Source organism: Anomaloglossus baeobatrachus, chromosome 4 (genome assembly GCF_048569485.1).
Source record: "Anomaloglossus baeobatrachus isolate aAnoBae1 chromosome 4, aAnoBae1.hap1, whole genome shotgun sequence".
Lineage (NCBI taxonomy): Eukaryota > Metazoa > Chordata > Amphibia > Anura > Aromobatidae > Anomaloglossus > Anomaloglossus baeobatrachus.
Window position 1 is genome coordinate 174,193,980 of NC_134356.1, and position 22,388 is coordinate 174,216,367.

The window sequence follows — 22,388 nt, forward strand, 5'->3', positions numbered from 1 at the left end:
CTATTAATGTTAACCTTTTTTCTTTAAAACAATTTGGGTTTTTGCAACAGCTATTTCAGTTTCATATATCTAATAACTGATGGACTGAGTAATATTTCTGGATTGAAATGAGGTTTATTGTTCTAACGAAAATGTGCAATCCGCATTTAAACAAAATTGGACCGGTGCAAAAGTATGGGCACTTCAACATAAAAGTGACATTAATATTTTGTAGATACTCCTTTTGCAAAAATAACAGCCTCTAGTCGCTTCCTGTAGCTTTTAATGAGGTCCTGGATCCTGGATGAAGGTATATTTGACCATTCCTGTTTACAAAACAATTCCAGTTCAGTTAAGTTTGATGGTCGCCGAGCATGGACAGCACGCTTCAAATCATCCCACAGATGTTCAATGATATTCAGGTCTGGGGACTGGGATGGCCATTCCAGAACATTGTAATTGTTCCTCTGCATGAATGCCTGAGTAGATTTGGAGCGGTGTTTTGGATCATTGTCTTGCTGAAATATCCATCCCCTGCATAACTTCAACTTTGTCATTGATTCTTGCACATTATTGTCAAGAATCTGCTGATACTGAGTTGAATCCATGCGACCCTCAACTTTAACATGATTCCCGGTGCCGGCATTGGCCACACAGCCCCAAAGCATGATGGAACCTCCACCAAATTTTACTGTGGGTAACAAGTACTTTTCTTGGAATGCCGTGTTTTTTGCCTCCATGCATAACGCCTTTTTGTATGACCAAACAACTCAATCTTTGTTTCATCAGTCCACAGGACCTTCTTCCAAAATGTAATTGGCTTGTCCAAATGTGCTTTTGCATACCTCAGGCGACTCTGTTTGCGGTGTGCTTGCAGAAACGGCTTCTTTTGCATCACTCTCCCATACAGCTTCTCCTTGTGCAATGTGCGCTGTATTGTTGACCGATGCACATTGACACCATCTGCAGCAAGATGATGCTGCAGGTCTTTGGAGGTGGTCTGTGGATTGTCCTTGACTGTTCTCACCATTCTTCCTCTCTGCCTTTCTGATATTTTTCTTGGCCTGCCACTTCTGGGCTTAACAAGAACTGTACCTGTGTTCTTCCATTTCCTTACTATGTTCCTCACAGTGGAAACTGACAGTTTAAATCTCTGAGACAACTTTTTGTATCCTTCCCCTGAACAACTATGTTGAATAATCTTTGTTTTCAGATCATTTGAAAGTTGTTTTGGGGAGCCCATGATGCCACTCTTCATAGGAGATTCAAATAGGAGAACAACTTGCAAGTGGCCACTTTAAATACCTTTTCTCATGATTGGATACACCTGCCTATGCCAGTATCAGCAGATTCTTGACAATAATGTGCAAGAATCAATGACGAAGTTGAAGTTACGCAGGGGTTGGATATTTCAGCAAGACAATGATCCAAAACACCGCTCCAAATCTACTCAGGCATTCATGCAGAGGAAAAATTACAATGTTCTGGAATGGCCATCCCAGTCCCCAGACCTGAATATCATTGAACATCTGTGGGATGATTTGAAGCGTGCTGTCCATGCTCGGCGACCATCAAACTTAACTGAACTGGAATTGTTCTGTAAACAGGAATGGTCAAATATACCTTCATCCAGGATCCAGGAACTCATTAAAAGCTACAGGAAGCGACTAGAGGCTGTTATTTTTGCAAAAGGAGGATCTACAAAATATTAATGTCACTTTTATGTTGAAGTGCCCATACTTTTGCTCCGGTCCAATTTTGTTTAAATGCGGATTGCACATTTTCGTTAGAACAATAAACCTCATTTCAATCCAGAAATATTACTCAGTCCATCAGTTATTAGATATATGAAACTGAAATAGCTGTTGCAAAAACCCAAATTGTTATAAAGAAAAAAGGTTAACATTAATAGGGGTGCCCAAACTTTTTCATATGACTATATTTTCATCTAATATACATACTCTCCAGTATATAAACACCTCTCGTGTTCTTTTTCTTTATTCCACTTAATGACATATTTATCAGCACTGTCTACACATATGTTTTTTACATTTTTATATAAAAATATACACTTTCACAGCCATTTATAACTTAGTTAATAATCAATTTTTCATATATTATGTATTCACATTTATCTTTATTTTTTTCATTCATCACCAACCTGACTAATCATATTTTTCCTCTTTCTTTTAGGCAACTTACCGGCACGTATACAAGGCCTTCCTGACCTTGTCACACTGACCAGTATTCCATCTCACTTCCCTGCATCTCATCAGCACTCGCCTCTCATTCCCTCACTATTGTTGCACAGCGCAACTTACTGCGCATGCGCGAATTCCCTCAGTCTTATGATCTGACTGCGCACGCATGCGTTCCACCTCGCTAGTTTGCGTTCCACCTTGCTAGTTTGCGTTCCACAAAACCGCATCACTTCCCCAGGCCTTTATAAGAATGGAGGATGCCAGGGCACTTGAACCACCACTGCAGGTATGTTTTTACTCTCTGTCACTTCATGGAATCCTCATTCCTTTTAGATTCTATTTCGGGCACTTTATATCTGGCCCCCCACCTTTGAATATCCATGTAGGTTTCTGGCTCAGGGTATGTCCCATTTATTTCATTTCACTTGTGTATATTATCTCAGGGGGATCCCTCCCTCTGAGCCCTATTAACTCTCAATTTCCCTGATACTATCTTCTCTAGATATTGAACCCTAGTGACCACTCACTGTATACATATTTTGCCAGTACGGTGATCTGCTCATCATACAGGTATGTTTTTTATGCATTATCACAACATTGGTATTAATAATACATTCATTACAGTATATGTTCATGTCACATATCACTGCAGGTTCTGGCCTAGAAACTTTAAATTGACAGTGGCTGAAATGAGTTCATATTCCTGGACAAGTATATACGTTGAAGTCACATACTAGTTATGTTAGTCAGTTTACTCATAATATCACTGAATATCACACGTAGATTCAGTTTGTACATTTCCCTTACAGGAATATCTATCCAGTACATTCCTGTACAAATTCCCTTATTCACCTACATGGGAGACTTTGTTGTTCTATTTCCCAATAAGGTATGAGTATTTGCCCTTTATGTTGATCACCTTTTCTTATTTTTTAGTGTTTACTTTATCTTTGTGTCTTTTGTACATTGCTGTCCCCTTGTGGCATACCTTGAAATTACATGGATATATTCATGATTGACTTATAGTCATGTGACTTTCTTTTCTTTCTAGAACAAACATCTGCTTGCTGTGCACAACCAAACGTGTGATAACGTATAGTCACATTTAATTAGATAAGTATGGAATGCTATGTCCCTCTGGTATACACCTTTTGTCATTTTTGCAGATTTCTGTGAATTGTTATATTCATATTGTCATTTTTTGTCATTTTATACACCGGATTGTGGTGTTTACTTATAGAATATTTGTTCATTTGTTTCATGCTGTACAGGTCCCCATTACCTTGAAAAAGGTCCATACTTGGCCCGAAACGTCGATTAGACGGGACTTATTTAATTTCCGTGGTTTAGTGGGACTCTTGTTTGTTTTCCACCGCAATAAAAGCACAATTCAAAGAAGCTTTTCCAATTCATTTTTACTGTATGAGTGCCGAAGTTTACTTTTTTCTGGATTGTTATATTTAGTTCAGAGCACCCTTTTTATCATGGTCGAGCCAGGTTTTACTTTTTAATAATTACTACAGGATGGGTACATTACTACAAAATGGGGTCAAGGAGGGTGCACACAGGATGGGCACCTTAGTAAAAGGGGACAAGGATGGGTACTTTACAACAGGATGGGGCACATTACTACAGGATGGGGAAAAGGATGGGGCACATTATATAGTATGGGCACATTACTACAGGAAGGGGACAAGGATGGGCACATTACTACAGTATAAGGACAATAAGTGCACAAATTACATTTAGACAAACGTAACAGGAGTGTTAGACATGGGATAAAGTTCCATAATTCCCAATGTGGTGAAAATGCATATATCCACACATAGAATTATATTAAGGAGAGGACAAAGTGGACTAAATGACATAAAAAATACAAATTTTATCAAACATATTAAAAAATAGATATAGAAAAGCAGACGACAGTAAATGTGAATGCAATAGTTCAGGATCACACATGATATATAAAATGAATTGTTCACATATTTGGCATGTAAACGTGTGTAGCGCCGGTGCTCCGTAGTGTCCTTGCGCCATGTCTCTGCCCCCTCCTCTTACCTTCATTTCCATCCACGTCTAGTACGATTAGTGCGATACCCCTGCAAGACCACATGTGCGTAATCTTCAGCTCCTGCCTATGTAGCGCCCCTGAGGCCATCGGGGAGCTACAAGGTACTGCATCCCCACCAGGATGCAGGGCCTACCCCCAGTGACCCAGAAGACCAATGCCGGTAACAGCAAAGAAGGGAATTTTGTTACTTACCGTAAATTCCTTTTCTTCTAGCTCCTATTGGGAGACCCAGACGATTGGGTGTATAGCGCTGCCTCCGGAGGCCACACAAAGCAATTACACCAAAAAGTGTAAGGCCCCTCCCCTTCTGGCTATACACCCCCAGTGGGATCACTGGCTCACCAGTTTTAGTGCAAAAGCAAGAAGGAGGAAAGCCAATAACTGGTTTAAACAAATTCACTCCGAGTAACATCGGAGAACTGAAAACCGTTCAACATGAACAACATGTGTACCCGCAAACAAACCAAAAATCCCGAAGGACAACAGGGCGGGTGCTGGGTCTCCCAATAGGAGCTAGAAGAAAAGGAATTTACGGTAAGTAACAAAATTCCCTTCTTCTTCGGCGCTCCATTGGGAGACCCAGACGATTGGGACGTCCAAAAGCTGTCCCTGGGTGGGTAAAGAATACCTCATGTTAGAGCTGCAAGACAGGCCTCCCCTATAGGGAGGCAACTGCCGCCTGCAGGACTCTTCTACCTAGGCTGGCGTCCGCCGAAGCATAGGTATGCACCTGATAATGTTTGGTGAAAGTGTGCAGACTCGACCAGGTAGCTGCCTGGCACACCTGTTGAGCCGTAGCCTGGTGTCGCAATGCCCAGGACGCACCCACGGCTCTGGTAGAATGGGCCTTCAGCCCTGATGGAACCGGAAGCCCAGCAGAACGGTAGGCTTCAAGAATTGGTTTTTTGATCCATCGAGCCAGGGTGGCCTTAGAAGCCTGCGACCCTTTGCGCTTACCAGCGACAAGGACGAAGAGTGCATCCGAACGGCGCAAGGGCGCCGTGCGGGAAATGTAGATTCTGAGTGCTCTCACCAGATCTAACAAATGTAAATTCTTCTCATACTGATGAACTGCATGAGGACAAAACGAAGGCAAAGAGATATCCTGATTAAGATGAAAAGAGGATACCACCTTCGGGAGAAACTCCTGAATGGGGCGCAGCACTACCTTGTCCTGGTGGAAGACCAGGAAGGGAGCCTTGGATGACAGCGCTGCCAGCTCAGACACTCTCCGAAGAGATGTGATCGCTACCAGAAAAGCCACTTTCTGTGATAGTCTAGAAAGTGAAACCTCCCTCAGAGGCTCGAAGGGCGGCTTCTGGAGGGCAACTAGTACCCTGTTCAGATCCCATGGATCTAACGGCCGCTTGTACGGGGGTACGATATGGCAAACCCCCTGTAGGAACGTGCGCACCTTAGGAAGGCGTGCCAAACGCCTCTGAAAAAAGACGGATAGCGCCGAGACCTGACCTTTAAGGGAGCCGAGCGACAAACCTTTTTCTAACCCAGATTGCAGGAAAGAAAGAAAGGTAGGCAATGCAAATGGCCAGGGAGACACTCCCTGAGCAGAGCACCAGGATAAGAATATCCTCCACGTTCTGTGGTAGATCTTAGCGGACGTGGGCTTCCTAGCCTGTCTCATGGTGGCAACGACCCCTTGGGATAATCCTGAAGACGCTAGGATCCAGGACTCAATGGCCACACAGTCAGGTTCAGGGCCGCAGAATTCCGATGGAAAAACGGCCCTTGGGACAGTAAGTCTGGTCGGTCTGGTAGTGCCCACGGTTGGTCGACCGTGAGCTGCCACAGATCCGGATACCACGCCCTCCTCGGCCAGTCTGGGGCGACGAGTATGACGCGGCTGCAATCGGATCTGATCTTGCGTAGCACTCTGGGCAAGAGTGCCAGAGGTGGAAACACATAAGGGAGCCGGAACTGCGACCAATCTTGCACTAGGGCGTCTGCCGCCAGCGCTCTTTGATCGCGAGACCGTGCCATGAAGGTTGGGACCTTGTTGTTGTGCCGGGACGCCATTAGGTCGACGTCCGGCCTTCCCCATCGGCGACAGATTTCCTGAAACACGTCTGGGTGAAGGGACCATTCCCCTGCGTCCATGCCCTGGCGACTGAGGAAGTCTGCTTCCCAGTTTTCTACGCCCGGGATGTGAACTGCGGATATGGTGGAGGCCGTGGCTTCCACCCACATTAGAATCCGCCGGACTTCCTGGAAGGCTTGCCGACTGCGTGTCCCCCCTTGGTGGTTGATGTATGCCACCGCTGTGGAGTTGTCCGACTGAATTCGGATCTGCTTTCCTTCCAGCCACTGCTGGAAGGCTAGTAGGGCCAGATACACCGCCCTGATCTCCAGAACATTGATCTGAAGGGTGGACTCCTGCTGAGTCCACGTACCCTGAGCCCTGTGGTGGAGAAAAACTGCTCCCCACCCTGACAGGCTCGCGTCTGTCGTGACCACCGCCCAAGACGGTGGTAGGAAGGATCTTCCCTGTGATAATGAGGTGGGCAGAAGCCACCACTGCAGAGAGTCCTTGGCCGTCTGGGAAAGGGAGACTTTCCTGTCCAGGGATGTTGACTTCCCGTCCCATTGGCGGAGAATGTCCCATTGAAGTGGGCGCAGATGAAACTGCGCAAACGGAACCGCCTCCATTGCCGCCACCATCTTCCCGAGGAAGTGCATGAGGCGTCGTAAGGAGTGCGACTGACTTTGAAGGAGAGCCTGCACCCCAGTCTGTAGAGACCGCTGCTTGTCCTGCGGAAGCTTCACTATCGCTGAGAGAGTATGAAACTCCATGCCAAGATACGTTAGTGATTGGGTCGGTGACAGATTTGACTTTGAGAAGTTGATGATCCACCCGAACGTCTGGAGAGTCTCCAGTGCAACAGTCAAGCTGAGTTGGCATGCCTCTTGAGAGGGTGCCTTGACCAGTAGATCGTCCAAGTAAGGGATCACCGAGTGTCCCTGAGAGTGCAAGACTGCTACCACTGCCGCCATGATCTTGGTGAACACCCGTGGGGCTGTCGCCAGACCAAATGGCAGAGCTACGAACTGAAGATGGTCGTCTCCTATCACGAAGCGTAGAAAGCGTTGGTGCTCTGTAGCAATCGGCACGTGGAGATAAGCATCCTTGATGTCTATTGATGCTAGGAAATCTCCTTGAGACATTGAGGCAATGACTGAGCGGAGGGATTCCATCCGGAACCGCCTGGCGTTCACATGCTTGTTGAGCAGTTTTAGGTCCAGAACAGGACGGAATGAGCCGTCCTTTTTTGGCACCACAAAGAGATTGGAGTAAAAACCTTGACCTCGTTCCTGAAGAGGAACAGGGACCACCACTCCTTCTGCTCTTAGAGAATTCACCGCCTGCAGAAGGGCATCTGCTCGGTCGGGATGTGGGGAAGTTCTGAAGAACCGAGGCGGAGGACGAGAACTGAACTCTATCCTGTACCCGTGAGACAAAATGTCTGTTACCCACCGGTCCTTGACCTGTGGCAGCCAAATGTCGCAAAAGCGGGAGAGCCTGCCACCGACCGAGGATGCGGAGGGAGGCGGCCGAAAGTCATGAGGCAGCCGCCTTGGAAGCGGTACCTCCGGTTGCTTTCTTGGGGCGTGAGTGAGCCCGCCAGGAATCAGAGCTCCTTTGCTCTTTCTGAGTCCCTTTGGACGAGGAGAATTGGGGCTTGCCCGAGCCTCGAAAGGACCGAAACTTTGACTGCCACTTCCTCTGTGGAGGTTTGCTTGATCTGGGCTGGGGTAAGGAGGAGTCCTTACCTTTGGACTGTTTAATGATTTCCGCCAATTGCTCACCAAACAGTCTGTCTCCAGATAATGGCAAGCTGGTTAAACATTTTTTAGAAGCAGAATCTGCTTTCCATTCCTTTAACCACAAGGCTCTGCGCAAAACTACAGAGTTGGCGGATGCCATTGAGGTACGGCTCGTAGAGTCCAGTACCGCATTGATAGCGTAGGTCGCAAACGCAGACATTTGTGTAGTTAGGGACGCCACTTGCGGCACTGCTGGACGTATGAGAGAGTCCACCTGTGCCAGACCAGCTGAAATAGCTTGGAGCGCCCACACGGCCGCGAATGCTGGAGCAAACGACGCGCCGATAGCTTCATAGACAGATTTCAACCAAAGGTCCATCTGTCTGTCATTGGCATCTTTAAGTGAAGCCCCATCCTTCACTGCAACTATGGATCTAGCTGCAAGCCTGGATATTGGAGGGTCCACTTTTGGACACTGGGTCCAGCGTTTGACCACGTCAGGGGGAAAAGGATAACGTGTATCCTTAAGGCGTTTAGAAAAACGCTTGTCCGGATAAGTATTGTGTTTCTGGATGGATTCTCTGAAGTCAGAGTGGTCCAGAAAAGTACTCAATTTACGCTTGGGATACAGGAAATGGAATTTCTCCTGCTGTGCAGCTGCCTCCTCTGCAGAAGGGGCTGGGGGAGAAATATCCAACAGCCTATTGATGGCCGCTATAAGGTCATTTACCATGGCGTCACCATCTGGCGTATCCAAATTGAGTGCGGCGTCAGGACAAGACTCCTGATCACCCACCTCTGAGTCATCATATAGAGACCCTTCTCGCTGAGACCCTGATCCGCGTGATGACGTGGAGGGTCTCTCCCAGCGAGCTCGCTTAGGCGGACTGGGACTGTCATCGGAGTCAGAGCCCTCAGCGTGTGATGCCTGGGACCCCCTTGAATTACGGATTAATTCCAGCTGAGGGGGGCCGGGGAACATAGACACAGCGGTGTCCATGGTCTGAGCAACTGGCCTGGACTGCAAGGTTTCCAGGATTTTTGCCATAGTCACAGACATTTTATCAGCAAAAACTGCAAATTCTGACCCCGTCACCGGGGCAGGGTTCGCAGGCGACTCTGCCTGGGCTACCACCACCATAGGCTCTGGCTGACGAAGTGCCACTGGGACTGAACATTGCACACAATGAGAGTCGTTGGAGCCTGCTGGTAGATTAGCCCCACATGCTGTACAAGCAGTGTAAGCAGCCCTTGCCTTGGCACCCTTGCGTTTTGTGGATGACATGTTGTTGTCTCCCCAGAGTAATATAGGGTATACAGCCAAGAAGCGACCAAACAGTGCAGTATATATACATATAAATATATCTGGTACAGCGAAAAACAGTACGCAAATATAACACTGTGGCACTAGTGGGGCCGCACGTATGTGCTGCTTACCGCCCGCTTAGCGCGGGTGTGTGGTCGCCAGAAATCCCTAGCCTGGGTCCCCCAGAGCCTGCGTCCGTTCTCCAGCCAGACTGCATGTGTATAATGGCTGCCGGCGTCCTGGGGAGCTGCAAGCCTGGGGGCGGGCCTAGGGCGTGCACAGAGAAAAAGCGCGAAGCCTGTGTCCTACTGTGCTCAGTGAGAGGGCTGGAGCATGTAAATCGTGCTCCAGCCCTCGGCGCTGCCGATTGAACAACGTCTCTCCCCTACCCTGATTGACAGGGTGGGGGGCGTTAACGAAGCGGAGCTAGGCCGCAGAACAAACCGGGAACTAAAGTTAGAAGCGCCGCCGCCGTAAAAGCGCGGTCGGCGCGTCCCCGGCGCACTACAAGTCGCAGCTGCGCCGCCGCTCCAAGGGCGGTCGGCGCGGCGATCCACACACATAAAGTCCCCCAGTAATCTGCGGGGACTATAAGCCCAGCGCACAGCGCTACAGTCCCCGGCGCACTAGCACACCCAGCAAGTCTGGGATGTGCGTGGCCTGTCATACGGGGACACAGAGTACCTGAAAGTTGCAGGGCCTTGTCCCTGAACGGCACTCCCGCTCCACATCCAGCAGGTTCTATGGGTCTGTGGATGGAGCCCGGCCTCAGGGCTTGGTGGCCGGTAAGATCCCACTTCCTCAGAGCCCCACAGGGGGATGGGGAAGGAAAACAGCATGTGGGCTCCAGCCTCCGTACCAGCAATAGGTACCTCAACCTTACAAACCGCAAGTGGGGTAAGAAGGGAGCATGCTGGGGGCCCCATATGGGCCCTCTTTTCTTCCATCCGATATAGTCAGCAGCTACTGCTGACTAAACAGTGGAGCTATGCGTGGATGTCTGACCTCCTTCGCACAAAGCAGAAAACTGGTGAGCCAGTGATCCCACTGGGGGTGTATAGCCAGAAGGGGAGGGGCCTTACACTTTTTGGTGTAATTGCTTTGTGTGGCCTCCGGAGGCAGCGCTATACACCCAATCGTCTGGGTCTCCCAATGGAGCGCCGAAGAAAACCCAGGTAATCCCAGTATTTCCCCAAATTCCTCATAGACTTGTGCCAAACTAGGGTTGGACCTAATGGATGGCCATTTAGAGGTGGAGCCGATCCAGTTCACTAGACGACCAGCTGGGAGGGGCAGAAAGTGGACAGTCAGAGAACGGAGTGAGAGCAGAGCGAGTGGAAGCACTGACAGGAGTGTGGCGGTGACCTAAGTGCCCAGGCGGTTGGTTGCCGGTGGAGCACAGTGGAGTACTCCTGGAACAATAGCATCAACGGGGTACAGAATCCAAGGTCAGGCAAACGCTCCAGGCAGACCTGATAAAATCTGCACAGTGAGGGGACCATCAAGGACCTCACTGACCTTGAAGTTCTGGACACAGTAGCAACGGGAGAACCGGGGAACAGGACCAGAGACTCCGACCCCACAGGGTTCACGCTACCGTCATACAGACTACCGTTGAGACACTACCAGAAGGGGACTCCCAGCCGCTCCAAGCCACAGGAACCCATCAACCAAAGACAGATGCAGGGGAAAGAAGCCACCAGGTCACAAAACCAGCACTGGGACTACGTGGACCAGTGGTCAAGACCAGCCTTCCTCGGGTGAAGAAACCTGTTACACTGCAACCCCTTGTGTGGCCTACCTTCTTTCTACACCCATCTACATCACCTATCCTCTGGGGCCTGGCCCTGCTTGCGGAGGGCTTAACATCCAGGCTGCCACCAACACCAGCTCCAGTAGCGAGAACTTTGCAGCGGCGGCTCCATCCACATAGCCGCAGACTGCAAGTGGCGTCATGTATAAACTTTTTCAATTAAATTCCCCTGTAAATATACCCCTTTTTAAAAAGCGTCCCTAGGACACGGAACCGGGCAACGGCCACCAAGTGACATCTTCCCAGCAATACACCGCCCGAGACCGAGTACCGCATAGCCCTGCGCAACACACCTAGGCCCTGCAGATGTGTGGGGGGTTTCCTGGCATCCAGCCTAGGGGGGGCGCATGCTTCCTACCCTTTTATTAGGAAGCATGTGCAACCTGCTTAGGTGTCCACAGCCTATGGCTGGGAGGCATCTGGTATAAAAGTTCCTTTTCCCTGATGGGAGTGGCCAAGCAACTGCTTTAGGTTATTAATCCTAGCTTTGTGTTGGCCGTGCCATGTTGCTCTGGTCTGCCCACATCCAGCACCAGCCCTGACAGCTAATAATAATAATAATAATATTTATTCATTTATATAGCGCTATTAATTCCACAGCGCTTTACATACATTGGCAACACTGTCCCCATTGGGGCTCACAATCTAAATTCCCTATCAGTATGTTTTTGGAGTGTGGGAGGAAACCGGAGTACCCGGAGGAAACCCACGCAAACACGGGGAAAACATACAAACTCCTTGCAGATGTTGTCCTTAGTGGGAATAGAACCCAGGACCCCTGGACTGCAAGGCTGCAGTGCTAACCACTGAGCCACTGTGCTGCTAGTTCTGGCATACTGATGTCTGCCTTGGACCTGCCCTATCCATGTGTATCCCTGATATTAGTTTCTGTGTTATGTTCCTGTAACCCTGCTGTGAATAAAGTCTTGTTTGTGTTTAAACCTGAAGTCTGGAGAGCCTGCTGTGCTGGCACCAACATGACACGGTCCAATCCCGCTTGTTCCCACACCACCTTGCTGTGGTCGAATCCTGCTTGTGCCTGCACCGCCTTACTGCAGTCCAATCCCGCTTGTGCCTGCACCACCTTGTTGCAGTCCAATCCCGCTTGTGCCTGCACCACCTTGCTGTAGTTCAATCCCGCTTGTGCCTGTACCACCTTACTGCAGTCCAATCCCACTTGTGCCTGCACCACCTTGTTGCAGTCCAATCCCTCTGTGCCTGCACCACCTTGCTGCGATTCAATCCCGCTGTACCTGCACCACCCGACTACCTCTGCCTAATGACAGGAGCAGGGGCGTAACTACCGCGGTCGCAGCGGTCGCCATTGCGACCGGGCCCGGGAGGCTAGGGGCCCGGCGGCCGCCAGGCAGATCAGCAGCCAGCTCCTGTCAGTGAGAGAGGAACTGCACTGATCTGTCACAGACCACACGGCCGCTATATGACCCGGTGCCGCCGACACCGGACCCCCCTGCCTGGTGTCAGCGGTGGCACCGGGGCCCCCTGCTTGGTGTCAGCGACTGCAGTGGCTCCCCTGTCACCGCGCACAGTAATGATGAAGCATAGCGCGGCCGGTGCCGCGCTATGCATCATCATTCTCCCCCAGTGCCTGCGCGGTGACATCACTCCCGTGCGACTGCTGTGCTGAGTGCACAGAGCGCAGGACGGGAGGATGCCGACCGGAGCACCGGGAGAACGAGGAGAAGGGAGAACGAGCAGCGGTGGAAGAGGAAAGCGGTGATGACAGAGCAGCGGCTGGGTAACGAGGAGAGAGGTGAGGACAGCAGCGGTGGAAGAGGAAACGTGAAGACAGAGCAGCGGTGTAAGGAAGAGAGAGGGTGAGTACTTGTTGTTTTGGTTTTTTTTCTTTATATAAATTAGGGAGTACATGGTGGCCAGAGGCTTGGGAAGGCTGCATTATACATGCAGTTCTGGGGAGGCTGCATTATTATACATGGAGGCCTGGAGAGGCTGCATTATACATGGAGGTCTGGGGAGGCTGCATTATTATACATGGAGGCCTGGAGAGGCTGCATTATACATGGAGGTCTGGGGAGGCTGCATTATTATACATGGAGGCCTGGAGAGGTTGCATTATACATGGAGGTCTGGGGAGGCTGCATTATCTTACATGGAGGCCTGGAGAGGCTGCATTATACATGGAGGCCTGGAGAGGCTGCATTATACATGAAGGCCTGGAGAGGCTGCATTATACATGGAGACCTGGAGATGCTGCATTATAAATGGAGGCCTGGAGATACTGCATTATACATGGAGGCCTGGAGATACTGCATAATACATGGAGGCCTTGGGAGGCTGCATAATACGTGGAGGCCTGGGGAGGCTGCATTATACATGGAGGCCTGGGGAGGCTGGCTGCTATATTATACATGGAGTCCTGGAGAGGCTGGCTGCTATATTAAACATGGAGGCCTGGAGAGGCTGGTTGCATTATATATGGAGGCCTGGGGAGGCTGCATTATACATGGAGGCCTGGGGAGGCTGGCTGCTATATTATACATGGAGGCCTGGAGAGGCTGGCTGCTATATTAAACATGGAGGCTTGGGGAGTCTGGCTGCTATATTAAACATGGAGGCCTGGAGAGGCTGGCTGCTATATTATAAATGGAGGCCTGGAGAGGCTGCGTTATACCTGGAGGCCTGGGGAGGCTGCATTATACATGGAGGCCTGGGCAGTCTGGCTGCTATATTATACATGGAGGCCTGGAGAGGCTGGCTGCTATATTATAAATGGAGGCCTAGAGAGGCTGCATTATACATGGAGGCCTGGGGAGGCTGCATTATACATGGAGGCCTGGGGAGGCTGGCTGCTATATTATACATGGAGGCCTGGAGAGGCTGGCTGCTATATTATTCCTGGAGTAAAGTATAGAAGCACGGTCTGATAGAGCGCTAAGGAGGCCACAGTATTAGATTAATTTTTTTTTTTTAGAATTTATTGTTTTCTATCAGCCACAACGCGTTTCGATATACACAATATCTTCATCAGGTGGATATAAAAAACGGAATGTGGAGAGTACTATTTAAAGGGACAGGTGCGATTCCATTGGTCAGCACCAAATTAATTGAAATGTTAACCCTTAATGTATCACAACCAACCCTTCAACAATAATATAAAAGCAAATAAAAGATATTTAAAAAGGATTTTTCAAAAAGACTCTGCCATAAAAACATTATTTAAAAACACATGTGATAATATAATCATATAAATCATATATTAACTCCTAAAACGTAATACATAAAATCATGAGAACTTTTCAAAAAAATGATCTGAGTATGCCTGCACTACTAACATGTAATAATATTGTTATAATGTATGTCAGTGTGGGTAGATCAAGAATTTAATTTTATAAATTAGGGAATGGATATTCTTATTTTTAAAATTGCGTTAAATGTCTATTTAATCTCAACCACTGGGTGCATATGCTAGCACAATAGGTGTTGTGAATCACTTTTCCAGCACAATAGGTGCTGTGAACTGCTTTTCCAGCACAATAGGTGCTGTGAACTGCTTTTCCAGAACTGACAGAAATAGCTATTGAATCTCAAAACTGGGTGCATATTCAGCACAATAGGTGCTGTGAATCATTTTTCCAGAATCCGAGCAGTGGAATCATACATGTGCCAGCACAATGAAGGTTCCGATTGCATTATTAAATGTCTATTGAATCTCAACCACTGGGTGCATATGCCAGCACAATAGGTGCTGTGAATCACTTTTCCAGCACAATAGGTGCTGTGAACCGCTTTTCCAGATCTGACAAAAATGTCTATTAAATCTCAACCACTGGGTGCATATGCCAGCACAATAGGTGCTGTGAATAATTTTTCCAGCACAATAGGCGCTTCATAGATGACCTGCTCCTCATTTGGAGGGGATCTCTATTACAAGCCAATCACTTCATTTCTCAACTCAATGTCAATTCCTGGGGTCTCACCTTTACCGCTGCGGTTTCTTCCAGCGCCCTCCAGTTCTTGGACCTGATGGTGAGGTTAGATGAAAATGGGGGGGTGTCCACCTCGACACATTTCAAACAAGTAGATGTCAACAGCTACTTGAGGTTCGACAGTGGACACCTCCCTAGTTGGATAACCAATATTCCATACGGGCAATACTGGAGGGTCAGAAAAAACTGCACCGGTGATGGTGATTTCCTGCAGGAATCCAATCTCCTGAGAAAAAGGTTCAGACAAAAAGGCTATCCATCTAAACTTCTGGAGGATGCCTTTAGTAAGACTAAGCAACTCACTCAGGACCTTTGTATCCGAAAGATCCAAGAGAAACAGCATAGTATTACAAAGAGTGAAGATAAATTGAATCCACGAAAATGGAGTTTAGTAACCACTTTTTGCAAATCCAGGATCCAAATTCACAAACTTCTAGAGAAATACTGGTTTATATTACAGGGTGACCCGCTACTTCGAGATCAGATCCCCCCTAAGCCCTCCATCATCTACCGGAGGAATATAAACTTGAAGAATCTAGTAGCGCCAAGTAATCCTAATCTTAAAGATTCTCCTAAAACCACCATTGTTTCCAGTAACAACGGAAACTATCGCTGCAACACCTCTAGGTGTAAATGCTGTGAGGTTATTGGTGATAAGATCACTTGCTTTACATCCCGGACCACAAATGCTCTTTTCCCCATTCAATTTCACCTAAACTGTCAGAGCACTTATGTTGTTTACCTGCTTGAGTGCACGTGCGGTCTACAGTATGTGGGCCGTACAGTACAAACTATGCACGCCAGGTTGAATAAACATAGGTCCAATATCAAAAACGGCTTCCAACAACACAGTCTATCTCGACATTTTCAAATTGCACATCAGAAGGATCCCAAACAATTGTGATTATTAATTATTGATCACATAGATAACTCCGGATCCGATCGGTTCGAGAGACTTATTAAAAGAGAGAGTTACTGGATATTCAGATTGGGTACCTTACACCCTGAGGGTCTTAATATGACTATTGAGAATGTAGCCAAACATTGAATTGATTTAATGAATTCTGTTGCTCGGGTTTGGGAAGAAAAAAAAAAAAAAAAAAAGGCATTCACAGCACCTATTGTGCTGGAAAAATGATTCACAGCACCCATTGTGCTGACATATGCACCCAGTGGTTGAGGATCAATAGATATTTCTGTCAATTCTAGAAAAGTGATTCACAGCACCCATTGTGCTGGCATATGCACCCAGGGGTTGAGACTCAATAAGCATTTAACAATTGAATCGGAACCTTTATTGTGCTGGCATATGCATGATTCTAGTGTTCGGATTCTGTAAAAGTGATTCACAGCACCTATTGTGCTGGAAAAATGATTCACAGCACCTATTGTGCTGGCATATGCACCCAGTGGTTGAGATTTAATAGACATTTTTGTCAGATCTGGAAAAGCGGTTCACAGCACCTATTGTGCTGGAAAAGTGATTCACAGCACCTATTGTGCTGGCATATGCACCCAGTGGTTGAGATTCAATAGACATTTAATAATGCAATCGGAACCTTCATTGTGCTGGCACATGTATGATTCCACTGCTCAGATTCTGGAAAAATGATTCACAGCACCTATTGTGCTGGATATGCACCCAGTTTTGAGATTCAATAGCTATTTCTGTCAGTTCTGGAAAAGCAGTTCACAGCACCTATTGTGCTGGAAAAGCAGTTCACAGCACCTATTGTGCTGGAAAAGTGATTCACAACACCTATTGTGCTGGCATATGCACCCAGTGGTTGAGATTAAATAGACATTTAACGCAATTTTAAAAATAAGAATATCCATTCCCTAATTTATAAAATTAAATTCTTGATCTACCCACACTGACATACATTATAACAATATTATTACATGTTAGTAGTGCAGGCATACTCAGATCATTTTTTTGAAAAGTTCTCATGATTTTATGTATTACGTTTTAGGAGTTAATATATGATTTATATGATTATATTATCACATGTGTTTTTAAATAATGTTTTTATGGCAAAGAGTCTTTTTGAAAAATCCTTTTTAAATATCTTTTATTAGCTTTTATATTATTGTTGAAGGGTTGGTTGTGATACATTAAGGGTTAACATTTCAATTAATTTGGTGCTGACCAATGGAATCGCACCTGTCCCTTTAAATAGTACTCTCCACATTCCGTTTTTTATATCCACCTGATGAAGATATTGTGTATATCGAAACGCGTTGTGGCTGATAGAAAACAATAAATTCTAAAAAAAAAAAATTAATCTAATACTGTGGCCTCCTTAGCGCTCTATCAGACCGTGCTTCTATACTTTACTGCTGATCTTCCCTCTGTGGGTTCACGGCAAGAGCTGCTTGATACGGAGGTCAGATTACCAGAGACGCCCAGTGATCTGTCATGTGACCAGCTCTTCAGGAATTTGCTTCCCTGGATGGACATCGTGGGCTAACAGGTCAGAAGAGCTCTGACACCACACTCCTGCCTTATACCGTGGTTGTGCGAGGGCTGCACAACCACATCAGGTGAGCAGATTCCTTTTCTTCTCCTCACCGCTATCTCCCAGAACCTTCACATGCGCTCCCTTGTTTAATTTTTATCCATATTATTCCTGGAGGCCTGGAGAGGCTGGCTGCTATATTATACATGGAGGTGGCCTGGAGAGGCTGGCTGCTACATTATACATGGGGGCCTGGAGAGGCTGGATGCATTATTATACATGGGGGACTGGCGAGGCTGGCGGCATTATTATAGATGGAGGTCTGGGGAGGCAGGCTGCATTATTATACATGGAGGTCTGGGGAGGCTGGCTGCATTATTATACATGGAGGGCTGGCTGCATTATTATACTTGGAGGCCTGGAGAGGCTGTCTGCTATTTTATACATGGACGCCTGGGGAGGCTGGCTGTATTATTATACATGGAGGAATAGGGAGGCTGGATGCATTATTATACATGGAGGTCTTGGGGGGCTGCATAATACAAAATGAAGGACACCTTATACATGGAATATAGGGGTGCATTATGCATGGAGGAGTATGGGGCTGCATAAAACAATATGAATTTTTATGGGGTTGCGTTATAATTAGAGATGAGCGAACCGGTCGCGGTTCGGCTCGAGCTTGGTTCGCCGAACCGAGGTCTCGTTCGAGTTCGGCGAACCACTCAAACCCATAGGAAACAATGGGAGGCAATCACAAACACATAAAAACACATTATAAATGTACACGTACAGTTAATAAACATTGCCATAACACTCACCGGTCCCCGGGATGCGTCCTGCACTCTGTCTCCTGACGCTATTCCTCCCGATAATCGCTGCATCCTTGGTAACCAGCAGCACTGACAGGACCAACGTGATGTCAAAATAGCATGTGACCAGTCACGTGTCTGTTATCTCATTGGCTACAGACTGGTCACATGGCTAGACGTCATGTCCTGTCCTGTCCTAGGTCCTGTCATTGCATCTCCTAGTACACGGTGATCGTTTGTGTATCTCCGTGTACTGGCGAGATGCTCTGGCACATGGTTGTCTCCCCGTTCTGCTTCCCCGTTCCGTTAGTGACCGGCTGACACAGCCGGTCCATAACGGAGATCACTGTTGCCATAGCAACGTGCCTGTCAGTGGTGACGTGACTCTGATCACTCAGGCTGCATGGGAAGAAGCGTTCTTTCTCACATGCACCGCTGCTAATGTAGCAGAGCTGAATGTGTTGAAGGAGAAAGAAGACAGAAGACCATGAATCGTGGAGGGGTGAGAGGGAGTAATACACATGGAGTCTCTAATGTGTCTGTGTATTTATTTCTATTAAAGTATTTTAACTGTGTGTGGTGTCTTTTTTTAACCCTTTTTTGGAGATTCTTAATGGCCGGGTCAAACTTGCCTGACATTAAGGCTATGTGCCCACGCTAGAATGTCCCTGCGGATTTTTTTGCCTGAAAATCCGCGACTTTCGCGGCAAATCCGCACCCGCGGATTTGCCGCGGATTTACCGCGGATTTTCCGCGGATTTCATTTTTCTTTTTTTCCCCATTCAAAACCAAAAATCCGCACCAAATCTGCACCAAACAATTGACATGCTGCAGATTTTTTCGGATCAAAATCCGCGGCAAATCCGCAGCGGAAAAATCCGCAGCATGGGCACAGCATTTCCAAAATGCCATTGAAATGGCTTGGAAGTGCTGCTGCTGCAGATTTTCGGCAAATCCGCGGTAAATCCGCGGCAAAATCCGCGGCAAATCCGCGGTAAATCCTGTAGCGTGGGCACATAGCCTAAGAATCTCTGGCTTAATACTAGCTAGTAATACAAAGCCAGTATTAACCCTTATTACCCAGCAAGCCACCATCCCCAGGGCTGTTGAAAGAGTTGGATACAGCGCCAGATGATGGCGCTTCTATGAAAGCGCCATTTTCTGGGGCGGCTGCGGATTGCAATTCGCAGCAGAGGCGCCTAGAAACCTCAGGCTAACCTGTGCTGCGGATTCCAATCCCCAGCTGCCTAGTTGTACCTGGCTGGACACAAAAATGGGGAGAAGCCCATGTCATTTGTTTTTTAATTATTTAATGAAATTCATGAAATAATTAAAAAAAGGGCTTCCCTATATTTTAAGTTCCCAGCCGGGTACAAATAGGCAGCTGGGGGTTGGGGGCAGCCTGTACCTGCCTGCTGTACCTGGCTAGCATACAAAAATATGGCGAAGCTCACGTCATTTTTTTTTTTTTAGTTTTTTGGCAAAAAAAAGTAAAAAATGCTTCCCTGGATTTTCCATTGCCAGTGAAGGTAACACCAAGCAGTGGGGGTAGGCAGCCAGTAGCTGCTTGGATTACCCATAGTTAGCAATACAAAAAATGCAGCGGGAGCCTATATATATTTTTTTTAATTATTTATATAAATAACTAAAAAAAAAAAGGGCTTCCCTGTATTTTGATTGCCTGACATGACAGAACTGTAAAAATAAATAATTAAAAAAATGACGGAGCGCCCCGCGGTATTTTTGATTCTTAGCGCAGATAAAGCAGACAGCTACGGGATGCCACCCCCATCTGCCTGGCGTTACCTTGGCTGGCAATCAAAATACAGGGAAGCCCATTAATTTTTTTTATTTAAAAAAATAGTTTAAAAAAAATGACGTGGGGTCCCCCCATTTTTGATAGCCAGCTAGGGTAAAGCAGACGGCTGTAGCCTGAAAACACACAGCTGGCAGCTTTAGCGTTGTTGGGGATCCAATGTGGAGGTCACCCCAGGCTCTTTTTTATAATTATTTTATAAATAATAATAATTACAAAAAAAAGTAGGGTCCCCCCCAAATTGGATCACCAGCCAAGGTAAAGCGGACAGCTGTGGTCTGGTATTCTCATGGTGGCAAGGTTCATAGTTATTGGCCTTTCACAGCCTAAAAATAGGCCGCAGGCGCCCCAGAAGTGGTGCATCCACTAGATGCGCCAATCCTTGCGCTTCACCCCAGCTCAACCCGTGCCCTGGTGCATTGGCAAATGAGGTAATAAATGGGGTTGATACTAGCTGTAAGGTCACCTGACATCAAGCCCAGCAGTTTGTGATGTCATGGCATCTGTCAGATACCCGACATCACAAGCTGTCAGTACTAACAAAAAAAAATAGACAAAAAAAAATTATTTGAAAAAACACTCCCCAAAACATTCCCTCTTTCACCAATTTATTGTAAGAAAAAAATAAAGGGGTCCCATGATGACTCTGGACCGTCTAGAATATGGGGGGACACGCTCAGGGAACGTATCCCCCATTTTCTAGGAGTGCAGACCCTCCATGTGAGGAGTGTGGGTGCAATGAATCTGCACCCACTCTCCCCGGGTCCACAGCAGCAGAGTCCATGTCGAAACTGTTGCTACCAAAGCTGCAATGCCCTGCTCATGAGGTAAGGGCATGCCTAATCAGGAGAACTATTCTACATTTCCAAATATTGGTATTTGCTGATATTACAGCTATTCCACCTACTATATATTGGGGATAGGATCTTGGAGATGGAATACCCCTTTAAGTCCAGTTATCCAGCTGAATGAATACTAAACAGAGCTCGCTATTTAGATGTGTTTTCTTGTGGCGTATAACGGACTCTCATGTTTGGTAGTCGTTCAGCAGGGCAACTATAAAATCAAATACCTCCATTTGGAAATGTAGTATAGCTCTCCTGATCAACTATGTTCCTTACCTCATGAGCAGGGCATTGCAGTAATAATAATAATTTATTCATTTATATAGCGCTATTAATTCTATAACGCTTTACTTACATTGGGAACACTATCCCCATTGGGGCTCACAATCTAAATTCCCTATCTGTATGTCTTTGGAGTGTGGGAGGAAACCGGAGTACCTGGTGGAAACCCACACAAACACAGGGAGAACATACAAACTCCTTGCAGATGGTGTCCTTTGTGGGAATTGAACCCAGGACCTCAGCGCTGCAAGACTGTGGTGCTAACCACTGAGCCACCGAGCCGCCCATTTAGCTTACAGATGCATAACCACCACTCACTGTGTCTGAACACAGGAAGCTGAGCTGACAGCCGCTCTGTGCATGCGGCAGCGTCTATTGTGAAGGAGGGGGCAACGGGGGATCAACGTTGCACAGGTACCGTGGGACACCGGGGAACACCGGTGGTGTTATAAGGGGTGACCTAGCAGGGCTTGCGAAGGAGTTTTCTGTCGCATGTGTCATGGCACATGCGACAGAAATCAGTGGAGTAGAGTGAATACGGCCGGCGCGCTGCTGTGCGCGCGGCCATCTTGGATTTCCGGGAGGGGGTCAGGGGGGGAACTTTGGCGACACCGGGGGACCGGAGGGTCACCGGGGAGGAGATTTATCATGTTTGTTCATGCCAGATGGGAGATAAATAATTTTTTACCGACACTGTCATTTACTGTAACGTGATCATTGGTATACGGTGTATACCGTTGATTACGTGAGCGGGGACCGGAAAAACCGTCCTGAATCATGATCTCCAGGGTCTCAGCTACCCCCTGAAAACCCGGAGATTTTCTGATGCTGGGAGGCGCTAATCACTTATTTCTGCCTGCTGTTTATAAACGGCAAAATAGAATATGTCTGGCTCACTGTGTATATAGTAGGTGCTCAGAAAAAGTAGAAGTCAATTCAATAAAAATAGCTCTGGCACACTATAGAGATCAATAATGTAGGCAAGAAACTCTCGGAAAATGCTGAAAATTTCTTTATTTGTGCAAAAGGATAATTCATCCGACGTTTCGACCTTGTTTT